Here is a 23,136-nt window from a genome sequence, read left to right as displayed (position 1 = left end):
CGGGTTTTTCTTCCTAATTTAATGCTTTCTTTTAATGACATCGTTAACATTTCTCAACAAAAACACATGAAAGTATCACTGATAATTCAACAGTAAAAGCTTGGAGTCATTTTTGACCAGGACATGTCCTTCAACGCACATATTAAACAAATATGTAAGACTGCTTTCTTCCATTTGCGCAACATCTCTAAAATTAGAAATATCCTGTCTCAGAGTGATGCTGAAAAACTAGTTCATGCATTTATTACTTCCAGGCTGGACTACTGCAATTCATTATTATCAGGATGTCCAAAAAACTCACTGAAAAGCCTCCAGCTAATCCAAAATGCTGCAGCAAGAGTCCTGACAGGGACTAGAAAGAGAGAGCAGATTTCTCCTGTTTTGGCTTCCCTTCATTGGCTTCCTGTTAAGTCCAGAATTGAATTCAAAATCCTGCTCCTCACATACAAGGTCTTAAATAATCAGGCCCCATCTTATCTTAATGACCTTGTAGTACCATATCACCCTATTAGAGCACTTTGCTCTCGCTCTGCAGGCCTACTTGTTGTTCCTGGAGTATTTAAAAGTAGAATGGGAGGGAGAGCCTTCAGTTTTCAGGCCCCACTTCTGTGGAACCAGCTTCCAGTTTGGATTCGGGAGACAGACACTATCTCTACTTTTAAGATTAGGCTTAAAACTTTCCTTTTTGCTAAAGCATATAGTTAGGGCTGGACCAGGTGACCCTGAATCCTCCCTTAGTTATGCTGCAATAGACGTAGGCTGCCGGGGGATTCCCATGATGCATTGAGTTTTTCCTTTCCAGTCACCTTTCTCACTCACTATGTATTAACAGACCTCTCTGCATTGAATCATATCTGTTATTAATCTCTGTCTCTCTTCCACAGCATGTCTTTATCCTGTCTTCCTTCTCTCACCCCAACCGGTCGCAGCAGATGGCCGCCCCTCCCTGAGCCTGGTTCTGCCGGAGGTTTCTTCCTGTTAAAAGGGAGTTTTTCCTTCCCACTGTCGCTTGCTCATAGGGGGTCATATGATTGTTGGGTTTTTCTCTGTATCTATGAAGCGCCTTGAGGCGACTTTTGTTGTGATTTGGCGCTATATAAATCAAATTGAATTGAATTGAATTAAAATCGCTTCATGTTTTGGCCACCACACAGTGTTTTCCAAACTGATTCACGATCTGAAAGTGTGCAGATCTAACGTACATAATCCTTTGTTAGGTTTATTATTTTCATTTCACACGTAAAACATTTATAGATTCATTCACCACTCCTGTTAGTTTGAGCTTCAGGCTGCTGACGAACTCCTTCAAGATATGCAGGTAACATTTTTAGTGGAATCAGTTGTTAAAGAGGGAACACGCTTGTCTAATATTTTGTACGGAGTAAACGTTATATTATTTTAAATTTTTTTTTAAAGTTTATGTCACATTAAGTTGGTTAACTTAAGCTGTTTGATAATCTTTGCTTTAATCATAGACTGTATTTTAGGCGTTCCCTTTTTTCCTTGTTAATTGCGTAGAATGATGCACAGAGTGAACCTCAGCCAAGACCAGTGCGCTGGAAAAAACGTGACAGACAGGGAGCTTTTATTCCTCAAAGATCATCAACCACTCGAAGTACTAGTTGCATGCCACGTGCTCAGTGTTCACACAACCATTGATTTTATCTCACAACTTGTTTTCACCAAAGAATTTCAGTAAGTAAATATTCTTCAATTTTTTTCCCCCTCCAGTGTCCAGAGAGCAGCATCAATGTCCACGTGAAGAACCTAGTTATGTTGCCAGTGTCAACCCAACAAAAGGTACTTTACCTTCTTGTATTTATTGTGATTTCTGTTTACTTTTATATTTGTTGTTATAGTTGAGTTATGCAGGGCTTTTGTGCAGTCCTAAGAAACATACTGCCTAGAGTGTTTTTCACTTTGTGGAAGAGTTTCTTCCTTTCTTTCTTTTTTTTCTGTTAGTGTATGGTGCTTCATCAGGAGCTCCTTCAGTTGTTGGAGGATGGAGAAGAGGATGCAGCCATGACTTGTGAGACGTCGTCTGAGTCAGCTGCTACTCACTGGGCGATCAGAAATATGGTGTCCTTGCAAAAGTGGAAAGAGGCCAGGCCTTGTCTTATAGACAATATGTTAGCTACTCTGGATCCACAGTCACACCGTGTGTGTCAGTGTGGCAAACAAGTAGTTGTGAGGTGTCTGGACTGCCTGCCTCTTCCATTCCTTTGTGCTGACTGTGATATTGCAGTTCACACACGCTTTGTCCTGCACAACAGAGAGGCAGTAACAGGAGGGTTTTTGCAGCCTTCATCAGAGTTTCACAAGCCAATAGGTACGGTTTTTAAGTCTTATGCATTTCTTGCTTTGTATGAGTATGAGTGGGTGCTGTTATTGTATATTTATTGGAGTGGAGTGGAGTGCTGTAAAGTTTGAGGTGGACAGGATGTGCAAGGAGCCATGCTTTAGCTGCCCTGCCTGCACTCCAGACATGCTTGCCGTCTCAGTTGATGGAAACCGCAAGCTTTATCGCTTTCAGTCAAATGCAAGGTACGTTATGCATTGTGTACATAAGTCAAATATGGATTTGTAGAAAAATGTATTTTAATGTTTCTTTTCAAACAACTGTCACTGTGTTCGTTCAGCACTTCAGAGCAGGGGGACTTTGAAGGTGTCTTCATTGAAAAAGATGAGGAAGTTGCTGAGTTTGTGAAATACATCCAGAGACACACAAATCATGTAAGATACACATATATATATATATATATTAGTGCTGTTAGCGTTAATCTTGTTAAAATGACGTTAATGCCATAACCATATACACATACACGTATCCAGTGATGCCCTCATGCAGACCGATATTTGGCCCTGGCAGAGCACAAGTGAACGTAAGCTCTTGATATATAAATATCCTTTTTAAACAAACTCCCAGTATCTGAGCAGTAGTTGAATGTTTTGTTCTTGAATCATAATATGCTACTATGTTTTCCCATCTGATGTTGTTAAACTGTAGCTGCTGCTGACCTCCGGACAAAGAGAAAAGTCTTTGAGAAGGTGATGGCTGTGAGGCGCCTGAGAGAGGAGGAGATGATCCTTTGCAGGGAGATGCGGCATCACTGGACAGTGTTGCGAATGCCATCTGTGGTGTTGGGAACAATCTCCTCAGACTGTAAGCACTTTATTTATTTATTAATTTTTTGATGAATCGATTGAAAATAAGAGCAGATGCTAAAGTCTTACTGGATCTTTTACCTATATCTAGATTGCTAGCTAACACTGCCTTCTCCCTTTTAAAAAAATGTTTAATTACAGCATCCTAATTCCTTGTGTTTATGAGGTGAGGTTTTTTTTTTGTTTGTTTGTTTGTTTTTTAACTTTTCTCATATTTATTTGTTTTGTTCTTTTTACAGCCTCCTTTGTTGGCATGTCGGAGGATGCACAGAAGGGACTCTGTAGCCTGGTTTTAGAAAACAAAGTGAACTGAAAGCTGAAATGCTCAAAGTAAAGGACGTGTACAAGAGAATCCTCAGCCACCAACCACTCCTGGAAATGGACTCGGAGGAGGACATTCCAGACGATGCCACTGAGAGTGATTTGAGCACTTCTGCTGAAGACTGATTGTGTCATCATTGATGTTATGTTTGGTAAAATAAAAAGTTAATCACATCTCTGTTTAATGTGATTTTTCAACAGACATTTTACATTTTGAGAAGAAAAATGGAATTTCCTTGGTGCAGTTGTTTACCCTGAATCATTATTTCCCATCTAATTTAATGACTAGTGTACATGTTCAGATACGATAACATAATTTAATTTATGGGATGCTTTCTGGGCTGCTCAAATGATCACAAAATTTAAAAGCACCAGGCAGCACACTCACAAGTACATTTTTTGTTCAGTGTTTTGTCGAAGAAATCAACAAGTACAATTGAGATGTTTGCTGTAGTGGTGTGTTTGTTAAGAAGCATGCCAGCACACCGGTGAAGTGACAGTCCCAGAATGCACCCGAGCCAGTGACTCGCCCCAGAGCAAATGAAATTGCTTATCTAGAAAGACAACCGTCATCAAAGAAGAAGTAAAAGAGTAGGAAACAAATGGTAAGGGAAGGTACTGTGGGGTAGGAAAGAAAGGCCAGAGCTGTGCAAAATGACCTCCAGCAGGCTACAAATGTGCACGTCTGCTCAAACGGTCAGAAACCGACTCCATGAGGGTGGTATGAGGGCCCGACGTCCACAGGTGGGGTTGTGCTTACAGCCCAACACCGTGCCGGATGTTTGGCATTTGCCAGACAACACAAAGATTGGCAACTTTGCCACTGGCGCCCTGTGCTCCTCACAGATGAAAGCAGGTTCACACTGAGCACTTGTGACAGAGTCTGGGGACGCCGTGGAGAACCTTCTGCTGCCTGCAACATCCTCCAGCATGAGTTTGGCAGTGGGTCAGTTTTGGTGTGGGGTGGCATTTCTTTGGGGAGCTGCACAGCCCTCCATGTGTTCGGCAGAGGTAGCCTGACTGCCATTAGGTACTGAGATGAGATCCTCAGACCCCTTGTGAGACCATATGCTGGTGCGGTTGGCCCCGGGTTCCTCCTAATGCAAGACAATCCTAGACCTCATGTGGCTGGAGTGTGTCAGCAGTTCCTGCAAGATGAAGGCAATGATGCTGTGGACTGGCCCGCCCATTCCCCAGACCTGAATCCAATTGAGGACATCTGGGACATCATGTCTCGCTCCATCCACCAACTGCACCACAAAATGTCCAGGAGTGGGCAGATGCTTTAGTCCTGGAGTCTGGGAGGAGATCCATCAGGAGAGCATCTGCCACTTCATCAGGAGCATGTCCAGGTGTTGTAGGGAGGTCATACAGGCATGTGGAGGCCACACAGACTAGTGAGCCTCATTTTGACATGTTTTAAGAACATTACATAAAACCAAATTAATGATTCTGTATTGCATTGATCAAGGAACCAACCCAATAGGAGCTAAAGGAATCCTCTTGACATTACTTCACTCAGTAAGTTTATACTATGTTTAATGTGCATTTTCTTCATCAGTTTTGAACATAACATGTTAGCGCTCCCTGGTCCTTTTTGGAGACAGATCCTGAGACAGCAGGCAGCTATGGAGAACTCGTGTCAGCTGTGGTAATTAAGGAATACTTTGATTTAATATTGATTTCATGACAACTATCCTCAGGCACATATTCCTGGATATATATGATGACATAAGTAAAGTCCCATTTTACAATCATTGCCTTCTTTGATCTGACTTATTGCCTCAGACTTTGGCCCTGTGTCCCCAAAAGTATAGAAAATCCATGACACTGAGTAAGAGGCCTTTATCATGTTATAAGTGAGAGAGTTTGGTGTAACAGTGGTTGAACATGCCAAATCAATCCACAACATACTGCCATTCCCCAGCTGTAACCTGCATATGCATCAAACCAAAATCCAGTATCATAGACATAAAGATGAGGTTAAAGGGGTTGTATCATTTTGCCAGATAGCTTCATCCCAAAAAAGATAAACATTCTTCAAAAACAAAAGTTTGTGAATATTTGCTGTATTGCCAGGCCTAAACCAACCTGTTAAACTTATCAAATTATTGTCATAGATACGAACCTATTGATTGAAACAGAATAATCCATTGAAGCCTCCATCATCATCCACGATCACTGTTACTGTTCAGATTATTTTATCTCTGTTTTCCTCTAGAATGTTTTGAAAATCAGCATTTGATCAACAGACTTTTTAAAAGTTTATTTTGATCCTATTGTTTACGTGTGTAATTGCATTTTTATTGAAATTATGACAGGAAAACCCTTAATCAAATTGTATCTTTGATATCTAATAATAATATTAACAATAATGTTACATATGTAATATGTACACAATAATAATGTGCAAACAAACAAGAAAAATAGCAAAAAATGTCAATTTTTTTCTAATACCCTGTATATAAAAACCACATATGACCACAACTCCAAATGTGCAATTGTCACTGCATCTAAACATGACATATTACAAAAAGGTAGAAACATATAATATACAATATGTTCTGAAGCTGGTACTGGTGCAGTTAACTTTGCTTTAGGCTCCCATACACAGTAGGTGTTACTTACCTTACGTGCAGTGCAGTATTACTTTACCTTGTAATATGTTATAATAAGCAAGTCACTTCTATATTTATGAGGATGTAGACAATAATGTTGGCTGATATGTAAAACTATGAGATGTCGAGTGCAGGGAAGATATTATTGATGGATCAGATTCATGAATGTGTTAGGTACTTAAGCCACAATTAGAGAGTGAAACAGAGACTGACACTGGTTGAAATGTATAGTAAATATTTTATTTTGAACTTTTATGCTGAACTACAAGCTGTGAACTGTGCGATCTCTGCGACCTGTGGTGCCTGGTTTACTGTGTGTAAAACTGTGCAGGTTCCCATGTGTCATCCCACACTTTGCCACTGTCAGGAGAAAAACATAACAAAGAACAACCACACACAAAATAGGACAATTTAGGTTGTGACATATGACAATTTTTTAGGATGAAATATCTTCTATATTCATGTCATGCTTTATACACCTTCATTGTAATATAAATTAATCAAATCAAGTCAGACAGTAATAATATATGTAGTAGATGTCAAGCAGGACCACAGCAGCAGCCACGATCCATCGGAACCTGCTGGATGAGAGAGCACAGAAACTCCAGGGAAGAAGTTTAGTTAGTAACATGCATGAACTGCATTACTGAGACATGTATGTTTACAGATGGTGAGGGAGAGGGGGAGAGTTTTCAGTAAAACGAGACGCGACTGCATCTTCAACCAATACTGAGCCTGCATAACCCTGAAAGAGACAGACAGAGAGGGGGGGGGGGGGGGGGGGGGGACACTAACCCCCAGCAGTCTGGTCCCATTACAGCATAACTAAGGGCTGAGCTGAACCAGCCCTAACTATAAGCTCTATAAAGAAGTAAAGTCTTATGCCTACTCTTAAAAGTGTTGACCATGTCCACCTCCAAATCTCATAATGGACTTTGGAGGTGGACAGCTATCAAGCTCCTCACAGAAGAGGAGCTCGATAGCTAAAAGCTCTCAATTTACTTTAGTCCAAATACATGAATTCAAATTGAGGTGATAACTATTTATCAACAATATGAATGTCTGTTCCTGTCCAACAAAGTTGTTACTACATACCATGATGAGCAAGGCTTCCACTTGACTTTAACTTCTTCTTTTTCCTGAAAAACATGATATAAACAAACAATTAATTAAGAAAGACATGCAAGTTGCATACAAAAAGGAGCTTATAAACATTTGTGTACTATTGAATGGCTCAATAAAAACATAAGAACCACTACAATGCGTGTACTGCCAGCATCGAGTGCATGTTAGCAAAGCAACACTGCTTACATTGTGGCTCACAAGCAAAACTAACTGAAGCAGATGTTACTGAATGGGAAGGAGCACCTCCACATCAATCACTCCTTCTGAGCATGATGTCAGGAGGACTTTAAAGAACGTAAACATCAGGAAGGCAGCACGACTAGGTCGTATCAGGTGGTCTGTTCTTATTTAATGTCCTATTTGGAGTGAAATCCTGACTCAGTGGCTGAATTAGTGTAGATTCATCAAATACAAAAGCTTATGGATATTCAGTCAGGCACAGTTCAAATCCGGGAAGTCCAAAGACGCAAACAAATCTGCACAACAGCAGGCTAAATTACTTACATTTACAACTCTCCTGTCTACTATCTCTTCATATTTGAAAATCTTCTGTGTACGGTGTTTTCGGCATTCTGAAAAATAACAAATGAAATATTTACATGAGTTCTGTAAAACTGGAAAAAAATGCAAAAATTAAGAAAAAGAAATCTTAACGAACATGTCATGTGTTTCGTACATTTACAATACCATAACGTCTAACCTTTCCTTGTCCTTTTTTTGTTTGGGACATCCGAGGTGTACACAGTAGAAATTGAGGGAGATGCAGGATGTGGAGATGAAGAGGAGGATGCAGGAGGAAGCAGAGATGAAGAGGAGGATGCAGGAGGAAGCAGAGACAGAGAGGAATATGCAGGAGGAAGCAGAGATGAAGAGGAGGATGCAGGAGGAAGCAGAGATGAAGAGGAGGATGCAGGAGGAAGCAGAGACAGAGAGGTTTTTCTCCCTAATTTAATGCTTTCTTTTAATGACATCGTTAACATTTCTCAACAAAAACACATGAAAGTATCACTGATAATTCAACAATAAAAGCTTGGAGTCATTTGGCGCGGCTGCCCCTCTGTTGGTCTTCCATGGTCTCTTGTGTTCTGGGGGCCTCTGGATGTCTGGAGTTTTGATCTCCTCCATACCCGCTTCACACCCTGGAGGACGGGGCTGTGGCCCCCCCACACTCCCTAGCAGATCGTTACATGGAGAAACCTTTGGAATACAAGCGCGCTGATCCACACAGGTATGCACACGGGTGTTCACTGCTCGTAGACCCAAATTACACCTTTCTTGGCCGCTACTTCGAAGCACATCTGTCCTGCGTGCTGCACAACAACATTGAATATTTAGTATTTACTGCTGTTTACACTTAGCTAGATTAATGCGATGGTGTTGTGTTTAGTATGTTGCTTTGGTTTTTTTTGCTTGTTTTCTATTTTTCTCTCAACAGGTGATCCAGGAGATTTTTATTTTTTTTTCTCCCCCCCTTTCTCACTGTCCCTCTCCCCTTCTGTTTTTCCTTTCCTTCCTCTTTCTTTCTCCCTTTCCTATCCCTCACTCATGTCTGTCCCATCTGTAACATCTGAAAATAAAATATAATAAATAATAAAAACAAAGATCGACCAAATGGACCAATACGGCAATGCCACGATGATCCATTTGGCAAAGTAAATCCATTGGGTATCCTTGTTGGTCTTCAGACAACAATTCTGATGGCTAAAGAACCAAATGGGACAGGCAAAAAATAAAAAATAAAATAATAACCCCGTCACGGCGAAACATGACACCGTGAAGCACAATCTAACTGGAGAACCGGGGACCCTCTCCGCGAACGGGTTTTTCTTCCTAATTTAATGCTTTCTTTTAATGACATCGTTAACATTTCTCAACAAAAACACATGAAAGTATCACTGATAATTCAACAGTAAAAGCTTGGAGTCATTTTTGACCAGGACATGTCCTTCAACGCACATATTAAACAAATATGTAAGACTGCTTTCTTCCATTTGCGCAACATCTCTAAAATTAGAAATATCCTGTCTCAGAGTGATGCTGAAAAACTAGTTCATGCATTTATTACTTCCAGGCTGGACTACTGTAATTCATTATTATCAGGATGTCCAAAAAACTCACTGAAAAGCCTCCAGCTAATCCAAAATGCTGCAGCAAGAGTCCTGACAGGGGCTAGAAAGAGAGAGCAGATTTCTCCTGTTTTGGCTTCCCTTCATTGGCTTCCTGTTAAGTCCAGAATTGAATTCAAAATCCTGCTCCTCACATACAAGGTCTTAAATAATCAGGCCCCATCTTATCTTAATGACCTTGTAGTACCATATCACCCTATTAGAGCACTTTGCTCTCGCTCTGCAGGCCTACTTGTTGTTCCTGGAGTATTTAAAAGTAGAATGGGAGGGAGAGCCTTCAGTTTTCAGGCCCCACTTCTGTGGAACCAGCTTCCAGTTTGGATTCGGGAGACAGACACTATCTCTACTTTTAAGATTAGGCTTAAAACTTTCCTTTTTGCTAAAGCATATAGTTAGGGCTGGACCAGGTGACCCTGAATCCTCCCTTAGTTATGCTGCAATAGACGTAGGCTGCCGGGGGATTCCCATGATGCATTGAGTTTTTCCTTTCCAGTCACCTTTCTCACTCACTATGTATTAACAGACCTCTCTGCATTGAATCATATCTGTTATTAATCTCTGTCTCTCTTCCACAGCATGTCTTTATCCTGTCTTCCTTCTCTCACCCCAACCGGTCGCAGCAGATGGCCGCCCCTCCCTGAGCCTGGTTCTGCCGGAGGTTTCTTCCTGTTAAAAGGGAGTTTTTCCTTCCCACTGTCGCTTGCTCATAGGGGGTCATATGATTGTTGGGTTTTTCTCTGTATCTATGAAGCGCCTTGAGGCGACTTTTGTTGTGATTTGGCGCTATATAAATCAAATTGAATTGAATTGAATTAAAATCGCTTCATGTTTTGGCCACCACACAGTGTTTTCCAAACTGATTCACGATCTGAAAGTGTGCAGATCTAACGTACATAATCCTTTGTTAGGTTTATTATTTTCATTTCACACGTAAAACATTTATAGATTCATTCACCACTCCTGTTAGTTTGAGCTTCAGGCTGCTGACGAACTCCTTCAAGATATGCAGGTAACATTTTTAGTGGAATCAGTTGTTAAAGAGGGAACACGCTTGTCTAATATTTTGTACGGAGTAAACGTTATATTATTTTAAATTTTTTTTTAAAGTTTATGTCACATTAAGTTGGTTAACTTAAGCTGTTTGATAATCTTTGCTTTAATCATAGACTGTATTTTAGGCGTTCCCTTTTTTCCTTGTTAATTGCGTAGAATGATGCACAGAGTGAACCTCAGCCAAGACCAGTGCGCTGGAAAAAACGTGACAGACAGGGAGCTTTTATTCCTCAAAGATCATCAACCACTCGAAGTACTAGTTGCATGCCACGTGCTCAGTGTTCACACAACCATTGATTTTATCTCACAACTTGTTTTCACCAAAGAATTTCAGTAAGTAAATATTCTTCAATTTTTTTCCCCCTCCAGTGTCCAGAGAGCAGCATCAATGTCCACGTGAAGAACCTAGTTATGTTGCCAGTGTCAACCCAACAAAAGGTACTTTACCTTCTTGTATTTATTGTGATTTCTGTTTACTTTTATATTTGTTGTTATAGTTGAGTTATGCAGGGCTTTTGTGCAGTCCTAAGAAACATACTGCCTAGAGTGTTTTTCACTTTGTGGAAGAGTTTCTTCCTTTCTTTCTTTTTTTTCTGTTAGTGTATGGTGCTTCATCAGGAGCTCCTTCAGTTGTTGGAGGATGGAGAAGAGGATGCAGCCATGACTTGTGAGACGTCGTCTGAGTCAGCTGCTACTCACTGGGCGATCAGAAATATGGTGTCCTTGCAAAAGTGGAAAGAGGCCAGGCCTTGTCTTATAGACAATATGTTAGCTACTCTGGATCCACAGTCACACCGTGTGTGTCAGTGTGGCAAACAAGTAGTTGTGAGGTGTCTGGACTGCCTGCCTCTTCCATTCCTTTGTGCTGACTGTGATATTGCAGTTCACACACGCTTTGTCCTGCACAACAGAGAGGCAGTAACAGGAGGGTTTTTGCAGCCTTCATCAGAGTTTCACAAGCCAATAGGTACGGTTTTTAAGTCTTATGCATTTCTTGCTTTGTATGAGTATGAGTGGGTGCTGTTATTGTATATTTATTGGAGTGGAGTGGAGTGCTGTAAAGTTTGAGGTGGACAGGATGTGCAAGGAGCCATGCTTTAGCTGCCCTGCCTGCACTCCAGACATGCTTGCCGTCTCAGTTGATGGAAACCGCAAGCTTTATCGCTTTCAGTCAAATGCAAGGTACGTTATGCATTGTGTACATAAGTCAAATATGGATTTGTAGAAAAATGTATTTTAATGTTTCTTTTCAAACAACTGTCACTGTGTTCGTTCAGCACTTCAGAGCAGGGGGACTTTGAAGGTGTCTTCATTGAAAAAGATGAGGAAGTTGCTGAGTTTGTGAAATACATCCAGAGACACACAAATCATGTAAGATACACATATATATATATATATATTAGTGCTGTTAGCGTTAATCTTGTTAAAATGACGTTAATGCCATAACCATATACACATACACGTATCCAGTGATGCCCTCATGCAGACCGATATTTGGCCCTGGCAGAGCACAAGTGAACGTAAGCTCTTGATATATAAATATCCTTTTTAAACAAACTCCCAGTATCTGAGCAGTAGTTGAATGTTTTGTTCTTGAATCATAATATGCTACTATGTTTTCCCATCTGATGTTGTTAAACTGTAGCTGCTGCTGACCTCCGGACAAAGAGAAAAGTCTTTGAGAAGGTGATGGCTGTGAGGCGCCTGAGAGAGGAGGAGATGATCCTTTGCAGGGAGATGCGGCATCACTGGACAGTGTTGCGAATGCCATCTGTGGTGTTGGGAACAATCTCCTCAGACTGTAAGCACTTTATTTATTTATTAATTTTTTGATGAATCGATTGAAAATAAGAGCAGATGCTAAAGTCTTACTGGATCTTTTACCTATATCTAGATTGCTAGCTAACACTGCCTTCTCCCTTTTAAAAAAATGTTTAATTACAGCATCCTAATTCCTTGTGTTTATGAGGTGAGGTTTTTTTTTTGTTTGTTTGTTTTTTAACTTTTCTCATATTTATTTGTTTTGTTCTTTTTACAGCCTCCTTTGTTGGCATGTCGGAGGATGCACAGAAGGGACTCTGTAGCCTGGTTTTAGAAAACAAAGTGAACTGAAAGCTGAAATGCTCAAAGTAAAGGACGTGTACAAGAGAATCCTCAGCCACCAACCACTCCTGGAAATGGACTCGGAGGAGGACATTCCAGACGATGCCACTGAGAGTGATTTGAGCACTTCTGCTGAAGACTGATTGTGTCATCATTGATGTTATGTTTGGTAAAATAAAAAGTTAATCACATCTCTGTTTAATGTGATTTTTCAACAGACATTTTACATTTTGAGAAGAAAAATGGAATTTCCTTGGTGCAGTTGTTTACCCTGAATCATTATTTCCCATCTAATTTAATGACTAGTGTACATGTTCAGATACGATAACATAATTTAATTTATGGGATGCTTTCTGGGCTGCTCAAATGATCACAAAATTTAAAAGCACCAGGCAGCACACTCACAAGTACATTTTTTGTTCAGTGTTTTGTCGAAGAAATCAACAAGTACAATTGAGATGTTTGCTGTAGTGGTGTGTTTGTTAAGAAGCATGCCAGCACACCGGTGAAGTGACAGTCCCAGAATGCACCCGAGCCAGTGACTCGCCCCAGAGCAAATGAAATTGCTTATCTAGAAAGACAACCGTCATCAAAGAAGAAGTAAAAGAGTAGGAAACAAATGGTAAGGGAAGGTACTGTGGGGTAGGAAAGAAAGGCCAGAGCTGTGCAAAATGACCTCCAGCAGGCTACAAATGTGCACGTCTGCTCAAACGGTCAGAAACCGACTCCATGAGGGTGGTATGAGGGCCCGACGTCCACAGGTGGGGTTGTGCTTACAGCCCAACACCGTGCCGGATGTTTGGCATTTGCCAGACAACACAAAGATTGGCAACTTTGCCACTGGCGCCCTGTGCTCCTCACAGATGAAAGCAGGTTCACACTGAGCACTTGTGACAGAGTCTGGGGACGCCGTGGAGAACCTTCTGCTGCCTGCAACATCCTCCAGCATGAGTTTGGCAGTGGGTCAGTTTTGGTGTGGGGTGGCATTTCTTTGGGGAGCTGCACAGCCCTCCATGTGTTCGGCAGAGGTAGCCTGACTGCCATTAGGTACTGAGATGAGATCCTCAGACCCCTTGTGAGACCATATGCTGGTGCGGTTGGCCCCGGGTTCCTCCTAATGCAAGACAATCCTAGACCTCATGTGGCTGGAGTGTGTCAGCAGTTCCTGCAAGATGAAGGCAATGATGCTGTGGACTGGCCCGCCCATTCCCCAGACCTGAATCCAATTGAGGACATCTGGGACATCATGTCTCGCTCCATCCACCAACTGCACCACAAAATGTCCAGGAGTGGGCAGATGCTTTAGTCCTGGAGTCTGGGAGGAGATCCATCAGGAGAGCATCTGCCACTTCATCAGGAGCATGTCCAGGTGTTGTAGGGAGGTCATACAGGCATGTGGAGGCCACACAGACTAGTGAGCCTCATTTTGACATGTTTTAAGAACATTACATAAAACCAAATTAATGATTCTGTATTGCATTGATCAAGGAACCAACCCAATAGGAGCTAAAGGAATCCTCTTGACATTACTTCACTCAGTAAGTTTATACTATGTTTAATGTGCATTTTCTTCATCAGTTTTGAACATAACATGTTAGCGCTCCCTGGTCCTTTTTGGAGACAGATCCTGAGACAGCAGGCAGCTATGGAGAACTCGTGTCAGCTGTGGTAATTAAGGAATACTTTGATTTAATATTGATTTCATGACAACTATCCTCAGGCACATATTCCTGGATATATATGATGACATAAGTAAAGTCCCATTTTACAATCATTGCCTTCTTTGATCTGACTTATTGCCTCAGACTTTGGCCCTGTGTCCCCAAAAGTATAGAAAATCCATGACACTGAGTAAGAGGCCTTTATCATGTTATAAGTGAGAGAGTTTGGTGTAACAGTGGTTGAACATGCCAAATCAATCCACAACATACTGCCATTCCCCAGCTGTAACCTGCATATGCATCAAACCAAAATCCAGTATCATAGACATAAAGATGAGGTTAAAGGGGTTGTATCATTTTGCCAGATAGCTTCATCCCAAAAAAGATAAACATTCTTCAAAAACAAAAGTTTGTGAATATTTGCTGTATTGCCAGGCCTAAACCAACCTGTTAAACTTATCAAATTATTGTCATAGATACGAACCTATTGATTGAAACAGAATAATCCATTGAAGCCTCCATCATCATCCACGATCACTGTTACTGTTCAGATTATTTCATCTCTGTTTTCCTCTAGAATGTTTTGAAAATCAGCATTTGATCAACAGACTTTTTAAAAGTTTATTTTGATCCTATTGTTTACGTGTGTAATTGCATTTTTATTGAAATTATGACAGGAAAACCCTTAATCAAATTGTATCTTTGATATCTAATAATAATATTAACAATAATGTTACATATGTAATATGTACACAATAATAATGTGCAAACAAACAAGAAAAATAGCAAAAAATGTCAATTTTTTTCTAATACCCTGTATATAAAAACCACATATGACCACAACTCCAAATGTGCAATTGTCACTGCATCTAAACATGACATATTACAAAAAGGTAGAAACATATAATATACAATATGTTCTGAAGCTGGTACTGGTGCAGTTAACTTTGCTTTAGGCTCCCATACACAGTAGGTGTTACTTACCTTACGTGCAGTGCAGTATTACTTTACCTTGTAATATGTTATAATAAGCAAGTCACTTCTATATTTATGAGGATGTAGACAATAATGTTGGCTGATATGTAAAACTATGAGATGTCGAGTGCAGGGAAGATATTATTGATGGATCAGATTCATGAATGTGTTAGGTACTTAAGCCACAATTAGAGAGTGAAACAGAGACTGACACTGGTTGAAATGTATAGTAAATATTTTATTTTGAACTTTTATGCTGAACTACAAGCTGTGAACTGTGCGATCTCTGCGACCTGTGGTGCCTGGTTTACTGTGTGTAAAACTGTGCAGGTTCCCATGTGTCATCCCACACTTTGCCACTGTCAGGAGAAAAACATAACAAAGAACAACCACACACAAAATAGGACAATTTAGGTTGTGACATATGACAATTTTTTAGGATGAAATATCTTCTATATTCATGTCATGCTTTATACACCTTCATTGTAATATAAATTAATCAAATCAAGTCAGACAGTAATAATATATGTAGTAGATGTCAAGCAGGACCACAGCAGCAGCCACGATCCATCGGAACCTGCTGGATGAGAGAGCACAGAAACTCCAGGGAAGAAGTTTAGTTAGTAACACACATGAACTGCATTACTGAGACATGTATGTTTACAGATGGTGAGGGAGAGGGGGAGAGTTTTCAGTAAAACGAGACGCGACTGCATCTTCAACCAATACTGAGCCTGCATAACCCTGAAAGAGACAGACAGAGAGAGGGGGGGGGGACACTAACCCCCAGCAGTCTGGTCCCATTACAGCATAACTAAGGGCTGAGCTGAACCAGCCCTAACTATAAGCTCTATAAAGAAGTAAAGTCTTATGCCTACTCTTAAAAGTGTTGACCATGTCCACCTCCAAATCTCATAATGGACTTTGGAGGTGGACAGCTATCAAGCTCCTCACAGAAGAGGAGCTCGATAGCTAAAAGCTCTCAATTTACTTTAGTCCAAATACATGAATTCAAATTGAGGTGATAACTATTTATCAACAATATGAATGTCTGTTCCTGTCCAACAAAGTTGTTACTACATACCATGATGAGCAAGGCTTCCACTTGACTTTAACTTCTTCTTTTTCCTGAAAAACATGATATAAACAAACAATTAATTAAGAAAGACATGCAAGTTGCATACAAAAAGGAGCTTATAAACATTTGTGTACTATTGAATGGCTCAATAAAAACATAAGAACCACTACAATGCGTGTACTGCCAGCATCGAGTGCATGTTAGCAAAGCAACACTGCTTACATTGTGGCTCACAAGCAAAACTAACTGAAGCAGATGTTACTGAATGGGAAGGAGCACCTCCACATCAATCACTCCTTCTGAGCATGATGTCAGGAGGACTTTAAAGAACGTAAACATCAGGAAGGCAGCACGACTAGGTCGTATCAGGTGGTCTGTTCTTATTTAATGTCCTATTTGGAGTGAAATCCTGACTCAGTGGCTGAATTAGTGTAGATTCATCAAATACAAAAGCTTATGGATATTCAGTCAGGCACAGTTCAAATCCAGGAAGTCCAAAGACGCAAACAAATCTGCACAACAGCAGGCTAAATTACTTACATTTACAACTCTCCTGTCTACTATCTCTTCATATTTGAAAATCTTCTGTGTACGGTGTTTTCGGCATTCTGAAAAATAACAAATGAAATATTTACATGAGTTCTGTAAAACTGGAAAAAAATGCAAAAATTAAGAAAAAGAAATCTTAACGAACATGTCATGTGTTTCGTACATTTACAATACCATAACGTCTAACCTTTCCTTGTCCTTTTTTTGTTTGGGACATCCGAGGTGTACACAGTAGAAATTGAGGGAGATGCAGGATGTGGAGATGAAGAGGAGGATGCAGGAGGAAGCAGAGATGAAGAGGAGGATGCAGGAGGAAGCAGAGACAGAGAGGAATATGCAGGAGGAAGCAGAGATGAAGAGGAGGATGCAGGAGGAAGCAGAGATGAAGAGGAGGATGCAGGAGGAAGCAGAGACAGAGAGGTTTTTCTCCCTAATTTAATGCTTTCTTTTAATGACATCGTTAACATTTCTCAACAAAAACACATGAAAGTATCACTGATAATTCAACAATAAAAGCTTGGAGTCATTTGGCGCGGCTGCCCCTCTGTTGGTCTTCCATGGTCTCTTGTGTTCTGGGGGCCTCTGGATGTCTGGAGTTTTGATCTCCTCCATACCCGCTTCACACCCTGGAGGACGGGGCTGTGGCCCCCCCACACTCCCTAGCAGATCGTTACATGGAGAAACCTTTGGAATACAAGCGCGCTGATCCACACAGGTATGCACACGGGTGTTCACTGCTCGTAGACCCAAATTACACCTTTCTTGGCCGCTACTTCGAAGCACATCTGTCCTGCGTGCTGCACAACAACATTGAATATTTAGTATTTACTGCTGTTTACACTTAGCTAGATTAATGCGATGGTGTTGTGTTTAGTATGTTGCTTTGGTTTTTTTTGCTTGTTTTCTATTTTTCTCTCAACAGGTGATCCAGGAGATTTTTATTTTTTTTTCTCCCCCCCTTTCTCACTGTCCCTCTCCCCTTCTGTTTTTCCTTTCCTTCCTCTTTCTTTCTCCCTTTCCTATCCCTCACTCATGTCTGTCCCATCTGTAACATCTGAAAATAAAATATAATAAATAATAAAAACAAAGATCGACCAAATGGACCAATACGGCAATGCCACGATGATCCATTTGGCAAAGTAAATCCATTGGGTATCCTTGTTGGTCTTCAGACAACAATTCTGATGGCTAAAGAACCAAATGGGACAGGCAAAAAAAAAAAATAATAATAATAACCCCGTCACGGCGAAACATGACACCGTGAAGCACAATCTAACTGGAGAACCGGGGACCCTCTCCGCGAACGGGTTTTTCTTCCTAATTTAATGCTTTCTTTTAATGACATCGTTAACATTTCTCAACAAAAACACATGAAAGTAAGTAAGTAAGTAAGTAAAATTTTATTTATATAGCACATTTCTAGATAGAGATCACAAAGTGCTTTACAAGATATAACAGATTAAAAAGACAAAATACAAACAAAGTTAGCAAAAGGCAGTTTTAAAAAGATGTGTTTTTAGCTGTTTTTTAAAAGTAATCAATGAATCAGCGGATCGTAAGTCCTGAGGAAGGGAATTCCACAGTCTGGCGGCCACAGTAGCAAAAGCTCTATCACCCCTAGTTTTCAGTCTTGTATACTGAATGACAAGTAGGCCCTGACTACTCGACCTCAGAGACCTACTAGGGGCATAGGGCTGTAAAAGTTCAATGATATATGGTGGTGCTTGTTGTTGAAGAGCCTTGAAAGTTAAAACCAAAATCTTAAACTGGACTCTAAATTCAACAGGAAGCCAATGTAACTGCATGAGCAACGGTGTTATATGTGAAAATTTAGAAGCTTTCGTCAAAAGTCTTGCTGCAGCATTCTGAACGATCTGCAGACGCTCCAAAGGACCTTTATTTAAACAAGTAAACAGGGAATTGCAATAGTCCAGTCGTGAAGAGATAAAAGCATGAATAACAATCTCCAGTTCGGTATAGGATATAATAGAGCTCAATTTAGAAATATTTCTTAAATGATAAAAGCAAGACCGAACAAGAGATTTAACATGACTATCTAACGTAAGAGCAGGATCAAGGATAATCCCTAAGTTCCTGACAGATGGTTTTACAAACGTTGAAAGAGGACCAAGAGCATTTATTATACTGGGTATATGTCTATCTGGGGCACATAAGAGGACTTCGGTTTTACTTTCATTTAGTTGGAGGAAGTTTTCAGCCATCCAGCCTTTAATGGTTTCCAAGCACACATTTAAAAGCCGCAGCTTAGAAGCCTCTTCCGGTTTAAAAGATATATAGAGTTGGATATCGTCCGCATAACAATGGTAACAAATATCCTCAAAAGGGCTCAAAATGTGCTGAAGAGGGAGTAAATAAACTAAAAACAGTAATGGCCCTAGCACAGAGCCTTGTGGCACACCAAAAGACAGGGACGCAGAAGATGATCTATACTTAGAAACTGCCACAGAAGAATATCGTTCAGAGAGATACGAGGAGAACCATTTCAATGCAGTCCCAGAGACACCAACCCAGTGTTTCAGCCTGTTAAGTAAAATATAGTGGTCAACAGTATCAAAGGCCGACGTAAGATCCAACATTAAGAGAACAGAACATTTACCTGCATCGCTTTGTAACAAAATGTCATTAGAAACTCTAAGAAGGGCTGTTTCAGTGGAATGAACTTTACGAAAGCCAGATTGAAATTTGTCGAAAATACTATATTTATCTAAAACTGCTGTAAGCTGCTTAGCCACGATCTTCTCTAGAATCTTAGCAATTAACGGAATTTTTGAGATCGGTCTATAATTGCTAGTGAGAGATGGGTCCAGCATAGGCTTTTTTAACAAGGGATGTATAACAGCAGTTTTAAAATAGGCAGGGACTATGCCCGAGGCCAAGGAGGTATTAATTATAGTAAGAATACAGGGACCAGTAGAGTAAAAGACATTTTTAAATAATGATGCAGGTAAAAAATCAAGAGAGCAAGAGGATAATTTTGTTGCACTAACTATTTTTCCCAGCTCTGGTAGTGAAACAGGTGAAAAACCTTCTAAAACAACAGGCCGAGCTGGCGTGGGAACAGACAGCGCAGACGCTGAAAAAGACAGGTTTTTCCTTATGTTGCTAATTTTTTCTAAAAAGAAAGCAAGAAAAGTTTCACAATCTTCAACAGAAGAAATAATAGCAGCAGGTGGAGCAGGAGTAATAATATTAGTAATAGTATCAAATAAAACTTTAGGATTACCTCTGCTCCTTGCAACCAACTGAGAAAAGTAAGCAGCCCTCGCAACTCTAATAGCATTGTTAAAGGAGGCTAAAAGATCCTTTAAATAGAGGAGATGAACATTTAAGTGAGTTTTCCTCCATAACCGCTCGGCTTTACGACAATTACGTTTTATAAGACGAATGTTGTCATTTAACCAGGGTACAGACTTGGAAACAGGCACAGGTCTCATTTTAATCGGACAGATTTCATCTGAGATCGAAAGACAATGATAATTGAATAGATCTATAGAAAAATCAACATCGTTTTGTGGGGATAATGTTAAATTAAAAAAATCAGAGAACTTCTGTGCTGTGGAGGAGTCTAAAGTGCGGGAAATAACTGTCCGATGAACAGGAGACATAGGCTCATAAAAAGACATATTAAAAAAGACACAATAATGGTCAGAAATAAAAATGTCCTTAGAACAGATATAATCAATATTCAGACCCAAAGAAAAAACAAGGTCCAGTGTATGGCCTTTGTTATGTGTGGGGCCAGATACATGTTACATACATACATACATATCACTGATAATTCAACAGTAAAAGCTTGGAGTCATTTTTGACCAGGACATGTCCTTCAACGCACATATTAAACAAATATGTAAGACTGCTTTCTTCCATTTGCGCAACATCTCTAAAATTAGAAATATCCTGTCTCAGAGTGATGCTGAAAAACTAGTTCATGCATTTATTACTTCCAGGCTGGACTACTGTAATTCATTATTATCAGGATGTCCAAAAAACTCACTGAAAAGCCTCCAGCTAATCCAAAATGCTGCAGCAAGAGTCCTGACAGGGACTAGAAAGAGAGAGCAGATTTCTCCTGTTTTGGCTTCCCTTCATTGGCTTCCTGTTAAGTCCAGAATTGAATTCAAAATCCTGCTCCTCACATACAAGGTCTTAAATAATCAGGCCCCATCTTATCTTAATGACGTTGTAGTACCATATCACCCTATTAGAGCACTTTGCTCTCGCTCTGCAGGCCTACTTGTTGTTCCTGGAGTATTTAAAAGTAGAATGGGAGGGAGAGCCTTCAGTTTTCAGGCCCCACTTCTGTGGAACCAGCTTCCAGTTTGGATTCGGGAGACAGACACTATCTCTACTTTTAAGATTAGGCTTAAAACTTTCCTTTTTGCTAAAGCATATAGTTAGGGCTGGACCAGGTGACCCTGAATCCTCCCTTAGTTATGCTGCAATAGACGTAGGCTGCCGGGGGATTCCCATGATGCATTGAGTTTTTCCTTTCCAGTCACCTTTCTCACTCACTATGTATTAACAGACCTCTCTGCATTGAATCATATCTGTTATTAATCTCTGTCTCTCTTCCACAGCATGTCTTTATCCTGTCTTCCTTCTCTCACCCCAACCGGTCGCAGCAGATGGCCGCCCCTCCCTGAGCCTGGTTCTGCCGGAGGTTTCTTCCTGTTAAAAGGGAGTTTTTCCTTCCCACTGTCGCTTGCTCATAGGGGGTCATATGATTGTTGGGTTTTTCTCTGTATCTATGAAGCGCCTTGAGGCGACTTTTGTTGTGATTTGGCGCTATATAAATCAAATTGAATTGAATTGAATTAAAATCGCTTCATGTTTTGGCCACCACACAGTGTTTTCCGAACTGATTCACGATCTGAAAGTGTGCAGATCTAACGTACATAATCCTTTGTTAGGTTTATTATTTTCATTTCACACGTAAAACATTTATAGATTCATTCACCACTCCTGTTAGTTTGAGCTTCAGGCTGCTGACGAACTCCTTCAAGATATGCAGGTAACATTTTTAGTGGAATCAGTTGTTAAAGAGGGAACACGCTTGTCTAATATTTTGTACGGAGTAAACGTTATATTATTTTAAATTTTTTTTTAAAGTTTATGTCACATTAAGTTGGTTAACTTAAGCTGTTTGATAATCTTTGCTTTAATCATAGACTGTATTTTAGGCGTTCCCTTTTTTCCTTGTTAATTGCGTAGAATGATGCACAGAGTGAACCTCAGCCAAGACCAGTGCGCTGGAAAAAACGTGACAGACAGGGAGCTTTTATTCCTCAAAGATCATCAACCACTCGAAGTACTAGTTGCATGCCACGTGCTCAGTGTTCACACAACCATTGATTTTATCTCACAACTTGTTTTCACCAAAGAATTTCAGTAAGTAAATATTCTTCAATTTTTTTCCCCCTCCAGTGTCCAGAGAGCAGCATCAATGTCCACGTGAAGAACCTAGTTATGTTGCCAGTGTCAACCCAACAAAAGGTACTTTACCTTCTTGTATTTATTGTGATTTCTGTTTACTTTTATATTTGTTGTTATAGTTGAGTTATGCAGGGCTTTTGTGCAGTCCTAAGAAACATACTGCCTAGAGTGTTTTTCACTTTGTGGAAGAGTTTCTTCCTTTCTTTCTTTTTTTTCTGTTAGTGTATGGTGCTTCATCAGGAGCTCCTTCAGTTGTTGGAGGATGGAGAAGAGGATGCAGCCATGACTTGTGAGACGTCGTCTGAGTCAGCTGCTACTCACTGGGCGATCAGAAATATGGTGTCCTTGCAAAAGTGGAAAGAGGCCAGGCCTTGTCTTATAGACAATATGTTAGCTACTCTGGATCCACAGTCACACCGTGTGTGTCAGTGTGGCAAACAAGTAGTCGTGAGGTGTCTGGACTGCCTGCCTCTTCCATTCCTTTGTGCTGACTGTGATATTGCAGTTCACACACGCTTTGTCCTGCACAACAGAGAGGCAGTAACAGGAGGGTTTTTGCAGCCTTCATCAGAGTTTCACAAGCCAATAGGTACGGTTTTTAAGTCTTATGCATTTCTTGCTTTGTATGAGTATGAGTGGGTGCTGTTATTGTATATTTATTGGAGTGGAGTGGAGTGCTGTAAAGTTTGAGGTGGACAGGATGTGCAAGGAGCCATGCTTTAGCTGCCCTGCCTGCACTCCAGACATGCTTGCCGTCTCAGTTGATGGAAACCGCAAGCTTTATCGCTTTCAGTCAAATGCAAGGTACGTTATGCATTGTGTACATAAGTCAAATATGGATTTGTAGAAAAATGTATTTTAATGTTTCTTTTCAAACAACTGTCACTGTGTTCGTTCAGCACTTCAGA

This window comes from Mchenga conophoros, linkage group LG6 (assembly GCF_057382185.1).
Source record: "Mchenga conophoros isolate Kocher_MC1m ecotype Shallow Benthic linkage group LG6, M_conophoros_male_GT1.1, whole genome shotgun sequence".
In the NCBI taxonomy this organism is placed as follows: Eukaryota; Metazoa; Chordata; class Actinopteri; order Cichliformes; family Cichlidae; genus Mchenga; species Mchenga conophoros.
This window is presented reverse-complemented; position numbering follows the sequence as displayed.